At 40.1% G+C, this 17,282-nt stretch overlaps 1 long non-coding RNA gene and 1 pseudogene across 2 annotated transcripts in view; both read right to left on the reverse strand.

Moving 5' to 3' along the window:
* Positions 1-17,282, reverse strand: part of LOC109679001 (deuterosome assembly protein 1-like) — a 569,124-nt pseudogene that overhangs the window by 338,259 nt on the left and 213,583 nt on the right.
* LOC141414841 (uncharacterized) overlaps positions 1-17,282 on the reverse strand; it is a 137,673-nt gene that overhangs the window by 6,970 nt on the left and 113,421 nt on the right. For both annotated transcript variants that reach the window (XR_012439820.1, XR_012439870.1), the window contains exon 2: positions 3,515-3,586. This is a non-coding gene — a long non-coding RNA (uncharacterized lncRNA). The remainder of the gene's footprint in view (positions 1-3,514; positions 3,587-17,282) is intronic.

A 17,282-nucleotide genomic window follows, 5' to 3' on the forward strand; every position in this document is an offset into this window, starting at 1 on the left:
CTCAGTTCTTCTGAAGTCTATCTGCTTTTCTGTGATATTATCCTGTACTTGCCCTGTGGCTTTCATTTCCTCTTCCACCACGAAGCATTTTAAACACACATACTCGCAAATGTGTATACTGTCCTTAGTTCTTATTGTAGGAATTCACCCATGTGTTTTGTCTGCTGACTGTTGCTGATGTTGGCTTCTCCCTTTCCACTGCATGTAGCATATTAAAAAAAAAAAAGAAGAAGAAAGAAACTCAACATCAGCAGGAGTTTTCCATTGTTGGTAGCTTGATTTTTAAAATTTTGGTTTTGGTGGAAGACTCTTACACTGAGATGTTGAGAAATTTTTATGAACTGGTTTTGGGTTTTTGACTGTCAGGGTATCAGTTTAACCAATTCTACACCAAGTTGTTGTGTTATCTTCTTGTTTTGTGGCTTGTGTGGCACATGAGAAGAATCCCAATCCCAGACCCATGCTCTGTAGCTCAATCCCAGTGGCCCAGGGTGATGGGTAGATTTCCGTGACACCACCATTCTCAGAAGATTTCTCCTTATTTCATAACTGAAGTCAGTCATTCTCACTCACAGTCTAGTCCAGGGAGTTTGTTTGCTGTGTCCTTAACTCAAATCCCAGTGGGACAGACATTCCAGGCCCTCACAGCATTCATCCCTATTTTCATGGGATCTTTGACTTTATTCATCCTTACTAAGCACTGCTGGAGCATCGAGCTTGCTCCTCATCTGTAGAGCCTGGAGATTTCTCTTTTGTGATCTGGCCAGACCACGGATTTTGATTATTTCCACCACATCTCTCTGTAATTAGGGGAAATGACCTTTGAGAGCTCAGTCCATCAAAGTGACCAGAGGCCTTGATTTCCCATTTAGATATCAGTCTTCCCAATGAGGTTCTGAGTTTGTGCAGGACAGAAACCTTTTTCTGACTAATTTTATAAATCCTACCCTTGAAAATAATACACAGACCAGAGAAGGAATCAATAAAAATTTAATCAATGAATGAATAAATGAATTAGGCAGCTTTCTCCCTGTTTCTAAATGGGAATTAAAGACCAGAGTTCAATTATCATTCAGAAAAGAAGGTATAAGAATCCCTTGAAAGCCACCATGCTCTTTGGAAGGCTGCTCTGAACCAAAAGAGGAGCATGGAGCTGCCCTATCCTGCCCTCTGACCAGCAGGCTCACTACTACTGACACTATTTCCTTCTTAAAAGACAACAGCTGATAATTACAGCACCAGTGTGGAAGAAATTCCAAGTTTAGCAGACTGACTGCTCCACCAGCAGCTTTGTCACTTAACTTTCCTTCCTTCCTTCCTTCCTTCCTTCCTTCCTTCCTTCCTTTCTCTTTCTCTTTCTTTCCTCCCTCCCTCTCCCCTTCCATCTGTTCTCTCTCTCTTGTTTGTGATACTGGGGTTTGAACTCAGGGTCATATGCTTGCTAGGCAGTCACTCTACCACTTGAGCTACACCTCTGGCTGGTTTGGGGTTTTAGTTACTTTTTCTGATAGAATCTCATGTTTTCACCCAGGGCCAGCCTCCAAACACAATCCTCCTGTCTATAGCCTCCAGCATAGTGGGGACCACAGCTGTGCACCACTACATTGGCATATCAATTGAGATGGGGGTCTTAACTAATTTTTGCCCAGGCTGGTCTTGAACCATGACCCTCTCCTTCCAGTGATCTCTACCTCCTGAGTAGCTGGGATTACAGGCACGAGTCACCACACCCAGCCTTTATTGCCTTTCTGGGCACATACCAGTGCTGTGTTCTATACCTCTTTGGAGCCTGGTCACTAACATGAAGTGTGTCATGACCTAATTGCTCTACTGGTTCCTAAAGAGCTTGCAGAAGAAGTTCACATATTGAAAGTACCTGGTATGGTACCTGGCACAGAACAGGCATTAAGTTAACATTTACTGACCTTTACTTCCTCTTCTTTAAAAAATTCCCATAAAAACTTCTTAGTAATCCACTGCCTCCTCAGCATTGAGCTCAGGAGCCTGAGGTGGGGAGGAATAGCACACAATCCCTGCTTTATTCCTTAATTAATCCTCTATTAGCAGCAGAATGTCCAGATTTAATATGACAACAGAAAGACTGATGATAAATACTCTTTTATTTAAGATGAAAGATATCTCTGCCTATCCAGACATCCTAAAATGCCTAATAAAGTGTAACCAGCAAAATGATTGCATCCACTGCTGTTTTATACAATAATCTCTCTGCAGACAGGAAACTCCCATGAAAATGTTAGCAATAAAAAGACAGCCAATTAAGAAAGGTAACTTTGACAGTGACTTTTAACTTCCTTTTACCATTGTAATTCCAGCACTTAGAATCATGCTTGAACTAAAGTAGAAACTCAATAAGTTTGTTGAAGGTGAGTTATTTGTACACATAAGTACACATCATTCTACACAACTTCATTGAGAATTTATTATGAAAAGAGTCTGGGCTAGATTTTGTCATGGAGACAAGAGAGAGGGAGGGAAAGAGGGAGACAGAGAGAGAAAGAGAAAGAGAGAGAGAGAGAGAGAGAGAGAGAGAGAGAGAGAGAGAGAGAGACTTACAAGGAATTTCTAAGCTTAAGGGAGAGGTAGACAGGTATTTTAATTACCATGGTATAAAACAGAAGATGCTAAGAGAAGCACATAGGAAAGGACTACAGGAGCACTAGAAAAGGAATGGCCACTTCCTACTGAGGGAAGAGACAAGCCTGAGGACAGTATAGAATTTATGCTGAGTTTCAAAGGAGTAATTAATTGTGGCCTTGCAGAAGATGGAGGATGGGTATTGGCAGACAGGCAACCCATATGGAAAGAACAGGATATACAAAGAAGAAAGAGAAATTTGGCTAGAGATAGAGAAAGGGACATAAAGGTGACTGAAAAAAAAAAAAAACAACCAAGGCTGGAAAAGAAGCTTGATCCAGACTGCAGGGGTTTTGGATGTGCCCAGGTCATGGGACCTTTATAGAGTAACCGAAGTTTAGCATATGGTGAGGATTAATTAATGCTAAGGAACAACTCCATAGCAGGAACCTATTCCCCACGTGCATGTAGCAACTGCCATCTGCACACACAGGCAATTACCAACATTCAAATACCCTACATCAAATGCTCATCTCAAAAGGTCACCTACAAATAGCCCTGATCAATCCTGGCCCAGGCTGAATCAAATCCCCTAAATAAGATCCACTATGTAGTGTCAGGAAGGTCAGAAACAACCCTATTTCACATCTTGAAGCATTTTTACCATGTGGAACATTTTAGAGGAAGAGGGAAAGGAAAGGAAGAAAAAACATACAAAAAAAAAAGAAGAAATCCTCTCTAGAAATAATAGAATTCCAAGGAATTAAATGTTAAATGATCACAAGTAGGCTGGGAATTTATTTTGGCCACCACCTCCTTGTGATCTGATAAGCAATTGATTTCAAAGATGATCATGCCAAGATTTAAAATGCAGCTGAGTGAGTCCTCTCTTCTCGCCTCCCCTGTGTGTCCCATGTACCTTTGTCAAGATCGCTTGAAATGTTCCATGATGAGGTAGGCACCAACTCAGCAGTGACTGATAACTCTGTTTCTGGAAAGAGAAAGAAAAGGGGGGTAAGACAAGGGCAATATTAAATACAGAAACTTACCAGGCTGTTAAAGAACTAAAGAACCCGCCTCCAGAGAGAGAGACCAAGACAGTCCACGTTCATAAAACTGGAATGGCTGGCTGCTGCTGGCCAAGCAGAGCTGCCTGTGTCTTAGAGGACCCCCCAAATAAACAAGAGGCCAGATGGGAAAACTTTACATAAAAATTGGCTTGAAAGTTGAAATTAAAAATCTTAAGCTAATGGAAAAACATATTGACAGAAATGACCACACATTAGCAGACAAACTCTTCCGTTTCTTATTAGGAGACTAGCCTTGGATTAAAATATTCAATAGTCTTCCCATGGAAAATATGAACAACGTTGCTTTCATCTGCTGTGTTTGCAAAATTGATAGCAGTTTTATGACTCGAGAAATTAATTTCTCTGTATTGGCACTTCAGGTCAAGACATTAAATGGTAATTTTCAAACCACCACAATTTAAAGCAAACATGCAAATCGACAATCTAAAGATATAATGCACTATGAAGATTTAAATTTTTAAATAATAGACTAATATACAAATGATGTTTTGTGGTTGTTTTTGACATGTTTTTGAAATCTTACACTAACCTTCCCTTAGGCTCTGTCCACACACACTCACACTCCCCATATCACAGAATGATAACGTGGACAGAATTTTAGAGGTTTCAGGGTCAGAAGCTATATGGTGCACACAATTTACCCCCTCACGACACCCCTGCCATCCAGTGCAGAGCTTGCTAATCCGTTGTTTAGTCTGGCATCTGCTGTACAGAATACACAGCGTATTCTAAGTAGCCACTAAAAACAGGTCTGAGTTGGAACCCAAGTTGAACTTTAATAAGTGGAAGAATTAGAATTCAAGTCCAGGTCTGCCTGATTCTGCTACCCACACACATCCCAGGGGCCCGTGCTGCCTGCTACTCAAGGCTGGGAAACCAAACTTTTTCCCCACCTTACCCCTGGCTTCACCTTTTCACAGAGATAAACACGCTTTGTACATTTCCTTATTTACTGATGGTGACTGTCTGCCAAATGGCCATGGACGCCACACCTCCTTGTCACTGACTGAGCTTTAGGGACAAATGTTTACCTACTGAGACCTCACAAGGGCCACCTCCAGTCTATCTACTTGCCACATGTGGCAAAGACAAAAGGGTTGTCGGGTTTCTGCACACCTCCTTGGTGTATTTGCTTCCCTGTTCTGGAAACAGGTAGGAAGGAAAGCAGATAAATGACACAACCCCTCCCACACCCAGTCTTGTCTTGTCCTGAACCAAAACCTGCACAGATTCCTTGGAGGAGCCATGAAGTCAGATGCACAGTATGGCATATAAAATTCCAAAATATGAAATAAACAAAAAGGTAGAAAAAGTACTTAATACAAAACCACAGTAAGAGGCAGTACTCCTATCAGGTCCCTGTCCTAGAGTCAGGTATTTGGAGCAAGTGATTGCACCAGGAAGTACTCACGGTTGACACTTTGGGGTCGGCCACATATCACTCATTAGACCCCCATCTTGCTGCCACCCACTCTGGCTCCTTCCATGGTGACAGACAGCCTTTGTTTGCAGTATGGTGCCCTACTGTGGCTCCAATATCAGACTTTAGGGAGCTGGGAGCAGAAGTGTGGTAGCCCAGGTGGCGTTTCAGGCCAGGAGGCAAAGGCTAGAGAAGTGGTGGGATTAAGAAAGAGCTCAGCAGCATTTATATTCAGTATTTTCATGGCTTCATCTTACCACAGCTCACAGCTAAATTGCCAGAAATATAGGTTTCACTTTACAGTATTAACTTCATAGAAAGTTAGCTCTATGTCACTTGGTTTCCCCAACATGAGTTTGAATTGCTGATTGAATATAATTTGGGACCGATGACATATGAATAGATTCTTGGCACTGCTAACAGTGAAACTGCTCCACGTGTGTCCCTCGATACTAATTTCCACTCAGTTCTTGTGCAACAGCAAAGATAATTTCAATATGTGAGCTCATTAATTGATTGCACTGAGTCTAAGGAATTTTGTTCTCGGCCTCAAGATTCATTCCTTCAAATAACCACATGTTCAGCTTCTCAGATAAAGATGGTAATACAGATAAAATATTTTTAAATTTCTTTTTTTTCTTTATTTTTTGGTGGAACTGGAGATTGAACTCTGGGCCTCATGCTTATTAGGCAAGTGCTTTACCTCTTGGAGTTACACACCCTAGTCCGTTTGCTTTCAGTTCGTTTTTCTGATATGGTCTTACACTTTTGCCCAGCAGATCTCAGATGTCAATCCTACTACCGCTACCACCTCACTTGGTAAAAATGCCATTTTCTGAGTCCACATTTTTTAAAAAAAAAAGAAGGCTGACTATTTTATGGGAAAATACTAATATTAGAAATTTCCTGTTGCAAAATTCTTTCCCTGAAACTAAGACTAAACTTTAAATGAGAAAAACTAAGCACATCTCAACTTGAGCTCCATCCAGTCTGTGCTCACAGCAGTTTTAGACAGAGACATGGCTACCAATCCTGACCCTGGAGGAGTCGACTGATGGAGTCAGCTCCTTTCCCAGTCCCTTCACCATTAAAAAGGATGAGCCATTTCCAAGGCGCAGCCTCTCTCTGTGTAAATCACTGTTAATACGCGACATTTAGGATACAGAATATAGCACTGGGAAGTGAACACCTGAATTAAAGGGCCACTTTCCGCCATTTATAAACCTTGCAATGATAAACAAGTTATTTGACATCTTTTGACTTCCACTTTCTCATCTGTAAAATGCAGACAATACAAGTCAACCCGAACAACTGCGGCAATGATTAAATTTGCTAATGTACTAAAAGGATCCTGCACAGTGTCTGGCTTGGAGTGGCGACTTGGGATGTTCTGTGCCATCTTCTCCATCCAGTAAGGCAGAGAGTAGCCACCCTCCGTGTGGACAAATTTAGTTAGCTGCTATGTCACTGTCTGTGTTGGAAATCTTGCATTTGCCACGCTTTTAAAAAGACTGTATTTCACATGCTGCAGTGATCGAAGCCACTGTTTTCATTTTGTGAGGTTTTCCTGAATTGGTCACCAATTCTCTAAGGAACTTAAGTGTTTATATGTGGTTTTAATCAATTTAAGCAAATCAAGTATGTTTTAGAAAACTTCAACCCTTATCTTTCTCAACCTCTGTAGGAGAGCAAACCTCAAAAGCTATTCTTCAGATTTGATCAGTAGGACCTATTATCTTTGCACTTTCTCTGATGATTGACTTTTTGGCACTGATTCTGCAAACCATAAGGTTTTAGTATTTAAGCCTGAACAGTGGGAGTGTTATTTGCAAGGACAGGGTGGGGGGAGAAAAGCCTTGAATGCTCCTCACAGATGAAGTCTGTGTTTCAAAAAGATTAGTGGTTCATTTCAGCCCTCAGCAGGTAGAGAGCCCAGCGTTCACAGGATGCAGAAGCTCTTCTAAGAAGTGCCCAGAGACACCACATCCTGCATTCCTGAAGTAGTGAAGCATGAGTTATGAGTGGCAGCCTAGTGGCCACGAAGGATGGCGCAACAGAAACAACTGGCTACCTCATAGCCATTCTTGACCAGAGTCACTGAGTCCTACAATCATCCCTGCATGGACTCTACCAGGAGTCCATGGGATTTCTCTACCAGCTTACACTCTTTGACTCCATAGCATTTTGTGTATGCATCAGTGTAGGAGCAAGAACAAGATCTGATGGTATAAAAGACAAGAAAACAAAGCATTAGGCCCTCCTTCAGCAGCATCTGCTCTACTCTTATTTGTAAAATTTATGCAAGTGTGGTAAGAACTTTCCAATGCTTGACTTTTTTTTTAATTGTGCGAGCCAATCCCCTCTTTTTACAGATGAAGAAAGCAGGCCTATAATCAACTTGCTTTGCCAAAATCACATCGGTTCTAAGCTAGAAATGGCTTAAAAATAAAGACATGCCAACTTCTTGCCAAGCTATATTTTCTTCTATCTTTGCTCCTAAGATGTGATATGTGTCATCAGAGTTGAGACACTCAAGGAATTTCCAAGCAGCCAGGGTCCTGCATACCAAAGGGGCTCACTTTCTTGCTCTACTTGTTATCTTTTGGGGAGGGTGTGGGTAGACAGGAATGACTTCAAGATCTACGGTATGCAGAACTATTTCAGACACCACTCTAGCTTCATTTCCTTTTTCTCCCTTGTGCCTCAGTAGAGAAGCTCACAGCCAGGTAAGACATCTTACCCATCCTGGAACAGGAATAGTCTGCTTGCCTGGGAAGGGACAGTCAGTCAGCCTGGGCATGGCTCCAGCCCGAGACTCACAATTCCTACATCTAGGGTCCTGAAAGAGAGATCCTCTTCGTTCTGGGGACTCGGCATACTTTCTGAGGAGAGAGGAAAGTCAGGAGTGGAAAATACTGTGTTCATTGTCCATAAGGACTTCAGAATCCTTGCTGACCCAGTTCTGGATTTCTGGTGTAAATGAAATTATCAGTATAGTCAAAGAAAGAAAGTGGTACAATCGTGAAACCTGAAATTCCTACTCACTACTCAACCATGCTACCTGTGAAATCAAGGGCTTTGTGTGCATGGCAAAACACGTAATTACTTTGTAAGAAGCACAGCTATTGCATTTGTGAAAAAACCTTTTTTTTTTTCTTGCTGTACTGGGGTTTGAACTCAGGGACTCACATTTGGTAGGCAAGTATTCTACCACTTGAGCCATGCTCCCCAGCCCAAAACCATTAATTTCATTAATTAAAAATTCAAAATATATGAAAATTTGAAGTATTATGCATATATACAGTGGGGAAAACAAAAACCTTGAAAAAAGAAAAAGAGGAAAGAACCATGCAGAAATTTTCTCCACGTCTGAGGGGCTCTGCTTGTGCTCAGGGATTATCTCAAAAATTCTCTTAGAATATTGGATCCCAACCAATATCATCTCCATTTATAACTGAAGAACCTGAGGCAGAGATAATAAGGCACCTGTGCACTCAGCAGCAGCTGTGCTCAAACCCAGGACACCATGTGTTAATAGTTTATCTCTTTTTATTACTGAGTAATATTCCATGGTGTGATGTTATATACTTTGTTTAGCCACTCACCTCTGACATTTGGTGATTTCCATTTTTTGACTATTACAAATAAAGTTGTTACAAATCTACTCACAGGCTTCTGCGCTAAATTATTTATTTCACTCTAATGGAAATGGAGACTCTTTACTTCCATTTCCTGCATTTCCCCACTTTATTTATTTATTATCTTTAAAATATAACTATTTTTAATATCGTTGTACTGGGGTACATTGTGACATTTACAAAACTTCTTATAATACCTCATAGTCAAGTTCACCCCTCCATCATTTTCCTCTCCCAACTTTATCCTGCTGTACTAAAATAAATCCTTGATAAAACTTTAGAAAATGCAATCAGGAAGGAAGGAGTGTGTGCAAGAAGCAATAATAAGCCAATCAAGTGAGATATATTTGAAATTTTTGTCACTAAAAATGAACACATGATAATAGGTGCAACAGAGGCAGGGAGAGGGTTCTGAGGCAGAGCTGAGGAAGGAGACACTCCACTTGAGGGAGAACAAACCCCCAAAATAAGGGGATGTTCCTTTGAAAGTCTGTTCTGGGTGGAGAGGGGGCCTGTGCATCAAACAACTATGGCACATTAGGGCACGTAACTCTGTAACGGTTCTACTGAACTGAAGCAAAAAATAATTTTTCCAATCCAGGGGCTTGTAGTTCTTTGGGAAGTTTGGTCTTTTTTTTCCCCCTGGAAGACCAAAAGGAAACATTCTGACTAGTTACTGAGCAGGCAAGATCTCTTTAGGGATAGTACAAAGTTCTAAGAGAAATTTCAAATTGGCTTAAGCCTTGACCTTCCCCAAGAAGAAGGTCAAGGGAGCAGACCTGAAGTCAGCACTGCCTCATTCACCTGGTGCCACTAGGTACTCAGTGGATGCACAGTGTAATAAGAGAATTAGTTCATTCCAGTGCAAGCTGGACAAGACAAGCTCCCCGCTGAGGTCCATTTCATGTCCATTCGGCTGCTGCAGACACCTCCGGATTCTAATGACATCAACAAACTTCACTTTTATTCTTGACTGACTTTCCTTACACACTCTTCCCCTCAAAAGTGCCTCCTATTAATTCTTCCTCCTTACTCATCCTTCTATGTCATCTTTGGTTATCTAATGATGTTTGTCATTGTGTTTTTCCCTTTGTACATCCTGTATTTATTTTCATTTCATATCTATAATCCATTTTATAATCCAAGTCTATTACCTAATACTCTTCTCTGGCCAACTCAAAGTCACTGGCCATTTAAAACAAATAAAGGACCCTAGAAAGAAGTTTTCATTACTAATCACATATCTGCCTTTGTCTACGGAACAGGGTACTCAAAAGTTTTCTATTAGAGACAGGGAATGACTCTTCCAGTTTTAATGATTCAGCTCTTGCTCTAGCTCTATTTACTTCCTAAACTGATTTTTCAACAAGGCCCGAGTCTTTTTTTGCTTTTATCTCCCTAACAACGTAAATATCCACTGGGAATGGAGAGTTGTTCTAGTGTAGTTGTCTAAGAGATTCTAAATGTTCAGTCCCCTTTGCCTGTATAATTTACACTTGGCTTCTAAAGAGAGATAGTAATTGCCCATGTAACATGGTACAATGCAAATGTTAAATGATTTCTGCTCCAGCCTGCTAGTTCAGAGGCTAATGATGAAGCACAATATAGAAAACAGAATTCTTTTGTTGGGTGGGGGTGTGGTGGGGAATGGTGCTGAGGACCCAACCCAAGTACCACAGCAAGGTAGACAAGCATTCTACCACTAAGCTATACCTCCAGCCCCTAAAATAGAATTTTTGCTTTGTTTTGTTTGAGACAGGGTCTTACTATGTAGCCCAGGCTGGTCTCAAACTCACTTTCCTCCTGCCTCTGCCTCTTGAGTATTTTGATGCACAGATTTTGTCTCTTTGAAAAAATGTAATGCTGACACCAATAAAATCCTTCTCATTCTGGAATCTTAAACAGAAGAACACTTCAGTTTAAATTACAGAAGAAAAATCATGAAATTCAACAGGAAAATAAATCTTCTAAGTGATGTTCAGTTTATTATTGAAAAGGCAAAAACAACTGGAATTACCCTAATTTTCTACTTTACAATTTTCGAATTAACTTTATGTTCTTTTGGCCATTGGTGAGTCATATTTCTCCCTTTCATTCTGATTAGCTAGTACATATCTTGAGAGCAAGGACCCTGTCTCAGGAATTCTTTGTGTCCTACTTGACTTCCAGTAAATTCTGGAGTATGAGGGAGGGAGGTAGTACAGCAGAAAGATGAAGAGGGTCCATTTTGGACTTGGACATATTCAAATCCTGGGTCTTGGGCAAGTTACTTCACACCTCTAATCCTTAGTTCTTCATTCATAAAATGGTCATAATAGTAAGGACCTTGCAGAATTGTTAAGAGGCATAACTGAGATAATATTTGTACATGAGTTTAGTGCCCAAGCAATGGTAAGTGTTAGCAAAGCAGCCCTTACCACTGTCAAGTAAAGGCTCTTTTACTAACCATGCACTTAACCTGAAGGGTGTTTAATGTAGCAATTCCCAAACCTGGCTGGGGAGCTTGCTAAACAAAAATACCCCATCTCCTAACTGTTGAGTGTCCCTGGGTGACTCTCACATCATCTATAGACTAGCATTGGTCTTCTACACACCACTGGAGTAGCAAAGTTCAAATAGTGATATGCCTGCAAAATAAAGACACCAAAATGCTTAAGTGAACTGAGAAGTTTCATGTAATTTAAGAATCTAGGAAAAAGGGAATTGGCAGACTATTCAGTTTATCAATGACTATTAACCAAGAAAAGATTTGTAACTTTAGAATATCTTTCAAAGCCCAATGTTTATGTCCAACTTGAAGGTTCCTTTAATTGGCTGGCCATTAATTTAACCACATAGATTCTGAATGGAAAGTTATGACTCTGTAAGGAGCAATGCAGGGCTGCCTTAGCCATTATCTCCATTACACAAGATCTCGATAGCTGGGACTTTTCACTAAATAGGCAAATACTGGGCACACTCTAAATACATGCCATAATCCTACTCACAGCACAGAAGGAGAGAGAAACAAACCTCTTTTCAGCCTCGATTCACAGCCACTTAAGGCATTTCTAAAGAGAAGCCCACTTTGGATGCATGTGAGACAGCTATTAAGATTCCAAGCACCTTCCAGTCATACAAGTACCTTGTATTTTGGTAGCACTTTCCCTTTCAAGAAAGTCAGTACACAGAACAGGCATTATTAGCTCATGACTTCACAGGGGCAGGAACAAGGCCCGAGATAATCACACACTGGTTCGATTTGAAAAAACCCAGGCTTGAGCAGAGACCTTGCCGAAGGTCCTCTGGCATGTCATCAGCTGCCAGAAGAACATAACCATGACCCTCCCACCCCTTTACCCAGTCCTGCCTCCATTCAGGCTTTCCTCTACACTGCTGTTCAGGCTCCTAACCCAGTTTGATGGTTAGTTTTTTTCTAATTTCTTCTAGCACATGTTAATTCAATCATTTCAAAGTTCCAAAATGCAAGGAGTAAAAGGAAAACCAAAAAAGAACTATTTTTCTGAAAAAAAAAAAAATCCATCTATTGAGAGTCTAATTTGTACCTTCTGGCTGTCCTTGGATATCAAGTGTTTAAGTTAATGGGATTGAGGGTCCCCGGGATTAGTGAAAATTACTTTAATCAGAGACATAAATTTAGGAGGATTGCTATTATCCTACAAGATAGTAAGATGGTTTTCCTCCAGCCATATTAGCCTGGGCATGTAGAATCAAGATAGTTGGCAATTTCCAAACACTTAATTTGTCTCAAATTGCTCCAGTTTCAACTGCTTCATCTGTCTGGACTGGGTTTCCTGCACCATGTCATTGTTGATAGCCTGGGGAGATCAATAATTACAATTAAATAGAGGGAAACATTAAGCAGAGCATAAGGTGGGCGCAGAATCCCTTCCCAGAGCCTCGGTTTAATCTCTCCCTCTTCTGAAATTACATAGTATTGGATCTATTCTTCACTTAAAATACTTCATGCTTTTTAAGGTGGCCTGCAATTGCTTGAGTGTCCTTCCTTTTCAGTAAGAACAAATGCTTCTTGACCTGGAGGATGAAGCTGGACTTATCTCTATATTACTCACGGCACCAGTGATGTACTGCACACACAATCAGCACTTAGCAAATGTTTTCTGAGTGCACAGGTGACACAATATCATCACATTTATTCCTCTAAGGTGAAATTGACCTTCGACAAGTTCTCCGATGAAGTCTGGGTTTCTTCAAATCCAGCCAGGGTATGGATAATCTCAGACTTGATCCTCCCTACATGGAGTATGAGCTAATAATGCCTGTTCTGTGTACTGAATTTCTTGAAAGGAAAAGTACTTCCTACATACAAGGTACTTGTACAGCTTATCCCTTCCTGTAACCACATGTTTTTGCACCTCCTCTAATGAAGCGATGGAGTACATTTGTTCACCATCAAACCCGGACTGACCTTGTGGCTGGTTTTGGCTCCCAGAGTATGCCACAATCAGCTTGGCTCAGTCTGGCTCAGACAACCACCCAAACACTGATTCACAAGCTAAATCAATGCTTGTTGCTTTAAGCCACTACATTCTGGGAGGTTTGTTACGTCAAATTATTTGTCAGTAATACGGGACCACTTGTAGATGAGAACACTAGGGCCCAATGAGATTCACAGAGTGACAAAGCTGGAATTTGAGTTCAGTCTTTCTGACTGGGATAAGAAATGGACCAGATGTCAAATGTTTTTGTGAACTCTCAAATAGTTTGAAAAACTAAATGCAAAATAAATGGAGGGAAGCACTTCCTTTCATTGCTATGAAGCACTGTAGCACATTGATATGACAGGATCCTAAGCTGGAAGCTCATTTGATCAAATTTAAGAGAGGCAAAAGTAGAGAATCTCATTCAGACAAAGATCTGAAAAGAACAGTGTTTTTACATATACAAATAAACAGCTCAACCAATAACAATTCCTGTTCAAATTTGGTGACTTGGTCATTCCTACACCCAATATACATTTTTTTCCTACTTCTCTTATGGAGAATAATTTTCCATGTAATTAACTTTGTGACTATTCCTTTCCATTGGTCCTCAATCTACAAGACTGTTTTAGTTTTCAAATCTGACAGAATCAGCTTGAATTGATTCTCAGGTGTTACTATCAGCATTGGTATGAAAGGCAGTTCTACCTGTATCCTTGAAGCAAACTGGATGTTTGGGCATACAGGCCTGGGAACTTTTCACAAAAATGTAAAGTCATGCTTCAGATGTGCCAAAGAGTCATTCACATGTGAAAAGGGAGGGCTCTTCCTGCTCCCAGAGCTGTCAAACAGCAGCATTCAGGAGGCCTTTCCAGTCAACTGCAATGAACAGGTTGCTACTGTGCACATGATGGATGAGGCGGCCTGTTTGCTCATGTGTGTCACCTACCACGGTGGGCAACTTGATCTCCAGCTGATAAGAGAATGCTCTTAACAGCTCCTCTGCTCACAGAGGTGTACACCCTCTCCACATGGAATGCGCTCAACCATTTTCCGTCAAGAATGACCCAAGTAGAGAAGGAAATTTATTATAGATGGTGCAACCACTTGGGACAGCAAGGCAGCCTGATGGCTTTAGGTTTTCTGCCTCTCCCTGAGTTCACAGTGAGATCCTCCTGCTCTTCTGCAGGTCTCTACCCAGAAGCCTTCTGCACTGTCCACATCTTTCCTAACCTGCAGTTTCAAGGTCCCCTTCAAGCAAGCCTACAGCCAGCATGTGGGAGAAATTATTTAACAACCTTGTAGTGGAAAGGGCTTTTAAGTGTTTGACACAAAATCTAAATGCCATATAAAAAGAAAGATAATAAGCTAGACTACACTGAACAGATTCTACAAGGAAAAAAAGCAAAAGTAATCACACATGACACAAGAAAGAAAAATTACAGCAACTCAAAAGCAAAAAGGGCTAGCTACCAGAATATATTAAGCAAAAGCATCTGATATCAACATGAAAAAAAAATCCAAGAATGCAATAGGTAAGTGGGTCAATGATATGAACCAGCAATTCACTGATGGGATAGTCAGTCATCCTTAAACACATGAAAATATGCTACGCTTGTAAGAATCATGAATTAAAATTTCAGTGAGATGTTGTTGTTTCTCAATCAAATTGGAAAAGGTTTGATGACTCACACTATTGAAAGGGAGCTGAAGAAACAGAACCCTTGGAGTTGGCAGGCATATAAATTGGTGTAGCTTGGCAATACTTAGGAAAACTTTAAATGCAATCACTGTATAAGCAGCAATTCTACTTCTAGGAATTTAGTCTTATAGATGCACTCACAACATGGATGAAATGATAGATTTCAGTAGCAGTACTGTCTTTAATAGAAAAAGACTGCAAACAACCTATTAGAAACAGTGGGAACCCGGTTAAATGAATTATGGCGATCCAAAATTTACAATGGAAGAAAATGCAGCTGTTAAAAAGGATAAGGAAATTCTGTATGTATTGATTCGGAATAATTGCCAAAATATATTAGGTTAAAAAAAAAGAAAAGCAAATACTGCTAGTGTATATAAAAAACGATTCATATAGAAACCAATTATTTATATTTATGCTGTGTGTTCTTATATATAATAGATGGATATATACATATTCTTACACGTATGAAGATACATTCAAATACAATATGTATTGGAGGGATATAAAAAATTAGGAACAATGTTTACATCTGAGAAGGGGAACTGATATTAGGCCAGGCGTAAGAAGGAGACTTGCTTTTTACTGCATAGCTTTTTATATGTTTAAAATTTTACAGCATGTGCAAAATAGAGGAATTTTTAAAAGTTCTTAAGTGCTTCTTTGCTCAAGGTGTGATGGGACCCCAGAGAAAGAGCACACAGGAAGGAAACAGAAATCATCCCCAAAGGTTGCCAATGAATGTTGGCCTTTGTGTTGAGTTTTGAAGGATAAGTACATATGACCTAGGCAGATAAAAAGCGTTTCTAAAAGTTCAAGGAGGCTGCATGAGTTGGGGAGCTGCAAACAGTCCATTTGCATATCAATTTTTCCTTATTTTGAGTACTCATTTATTGTTTATTATTGCTGTACTGGGGATTGAACCCAAGCCTCAAGCACACAAGTTCTCTATCCCAAGTACTCATCTTTATATGCAAATATTTGCTGACTCTAAGGAACTGGTAGGTAGACAAGAGCGTGGATAGAAGAGGCAGGACTTACCCTAACGGCTCACGATAAATAAGAAATTATTACAACGAGCAGGAAGAAGAGGCAGTGGAAGTGAGGGAGAATTTCAGCAAATGTTGTACTAATTAGCAGAATAATCACACAAATAACATTACATATATCAGTTGCAGCTTGTAAGAGGCACATTATATGTTTTTGCAAAAATTTGTTGAAGTATTATTACTGCTATTTTAGTAATGACAAAAACAAAGATAAAAGAATGAAGTGCTAAAATGTCACTGCTAAAAAGGAGCCACCATTCTTTCCCCTGTACCACAGTAGCTTCTAGTGAAACTATCAATAATGAAAGTCTTTATTAGAATGTGTGTATATGGCTTGTCTTTAAACACAAATACCCTGAGCAGAAAGCTACATGATAAATTAACCTATTACTCCATTATTTGCCATTTATTATTATTAATTATTATTAATATTATGACATTATTATTAATATCTTGTAGACTGCTTGACATATACAGGAGTTGTGTTTTTTTTAAATGTGCAAAACAAAAGAAAAAATACATATCAAAAGAAAAATTCTCCCTAAAAGTTATGATGTTAAAATACAAAGTCAGGGAATTTTGGTCTCACTGGACAGAATTTATTTCTCCTTCCTATGGTCATATCATGGTTTCCACACTGAACTGTGAGATGTGAGTGGTAGAGTCAGTCAAGCAAGCAAGGTGATAGAGGAGAGGAGGGCATTACATTTCATGACAACCTGCTGTGATTGTGTGCTGACTTCTCTGACATCCTTAGAGGTTAAGAGCTGCCATCTTTGTTGCAGAGACACTCCCTTAAACGTTCTTCACCTTAAACTCAAAAGCATTAACTCCTGATGTTTTCCAACTTCCCTGAGTGGCAGAGCAAAAACAGTTAATGTAATAAAAGTTGTCTGCACACAGATTAACCAACCACAGACCAAAGAAGACTTGGAAGACAACGAAGACCACATGGATGCAGAAGACCTGTTTCTCCCTGCCCTTACCTGATAATTGGCTGGTTTTCTATACTACCAGACACAGTAGTTCCCCTTACTTGCAGTTTCAGTTTCCAAGGTTTCAATTACCTACAGTTAGCCATGGTCTCAAAATACTAAATGAAAAATTCTGAAAATAATCATCTCATAAATTTTAAATTGCACATCGTTCTGAATAATGTGATGAAATCTCACACCAGCTCGCTCCCTTCCACCCCAGATGTGAAACAGCCCTGTGTCTAACGTATTCATGCTGTGTATGCTACCTGACTGTTAGTCACTTTGCAGCTGTCTTGGCGACCAGATCAAGTACTTGCATTCAAGTAACCCTTATGTCACGCTTAAAGCTGTATCACAATGCTGACATC

Source organism: Castor canadensis, chromosome 1, assembly GCF_047511655.1.
Source record: "Castor canadensis chromosome 1, mCasCan1.hap1v2, whole genome shotgun sequence".
Classification (NCBI taxonomy): Eukaryota; Metazoa; Chordata; class Mammalia; order Rodentia; family Castoridae; genus Castor; species Castor canadensis.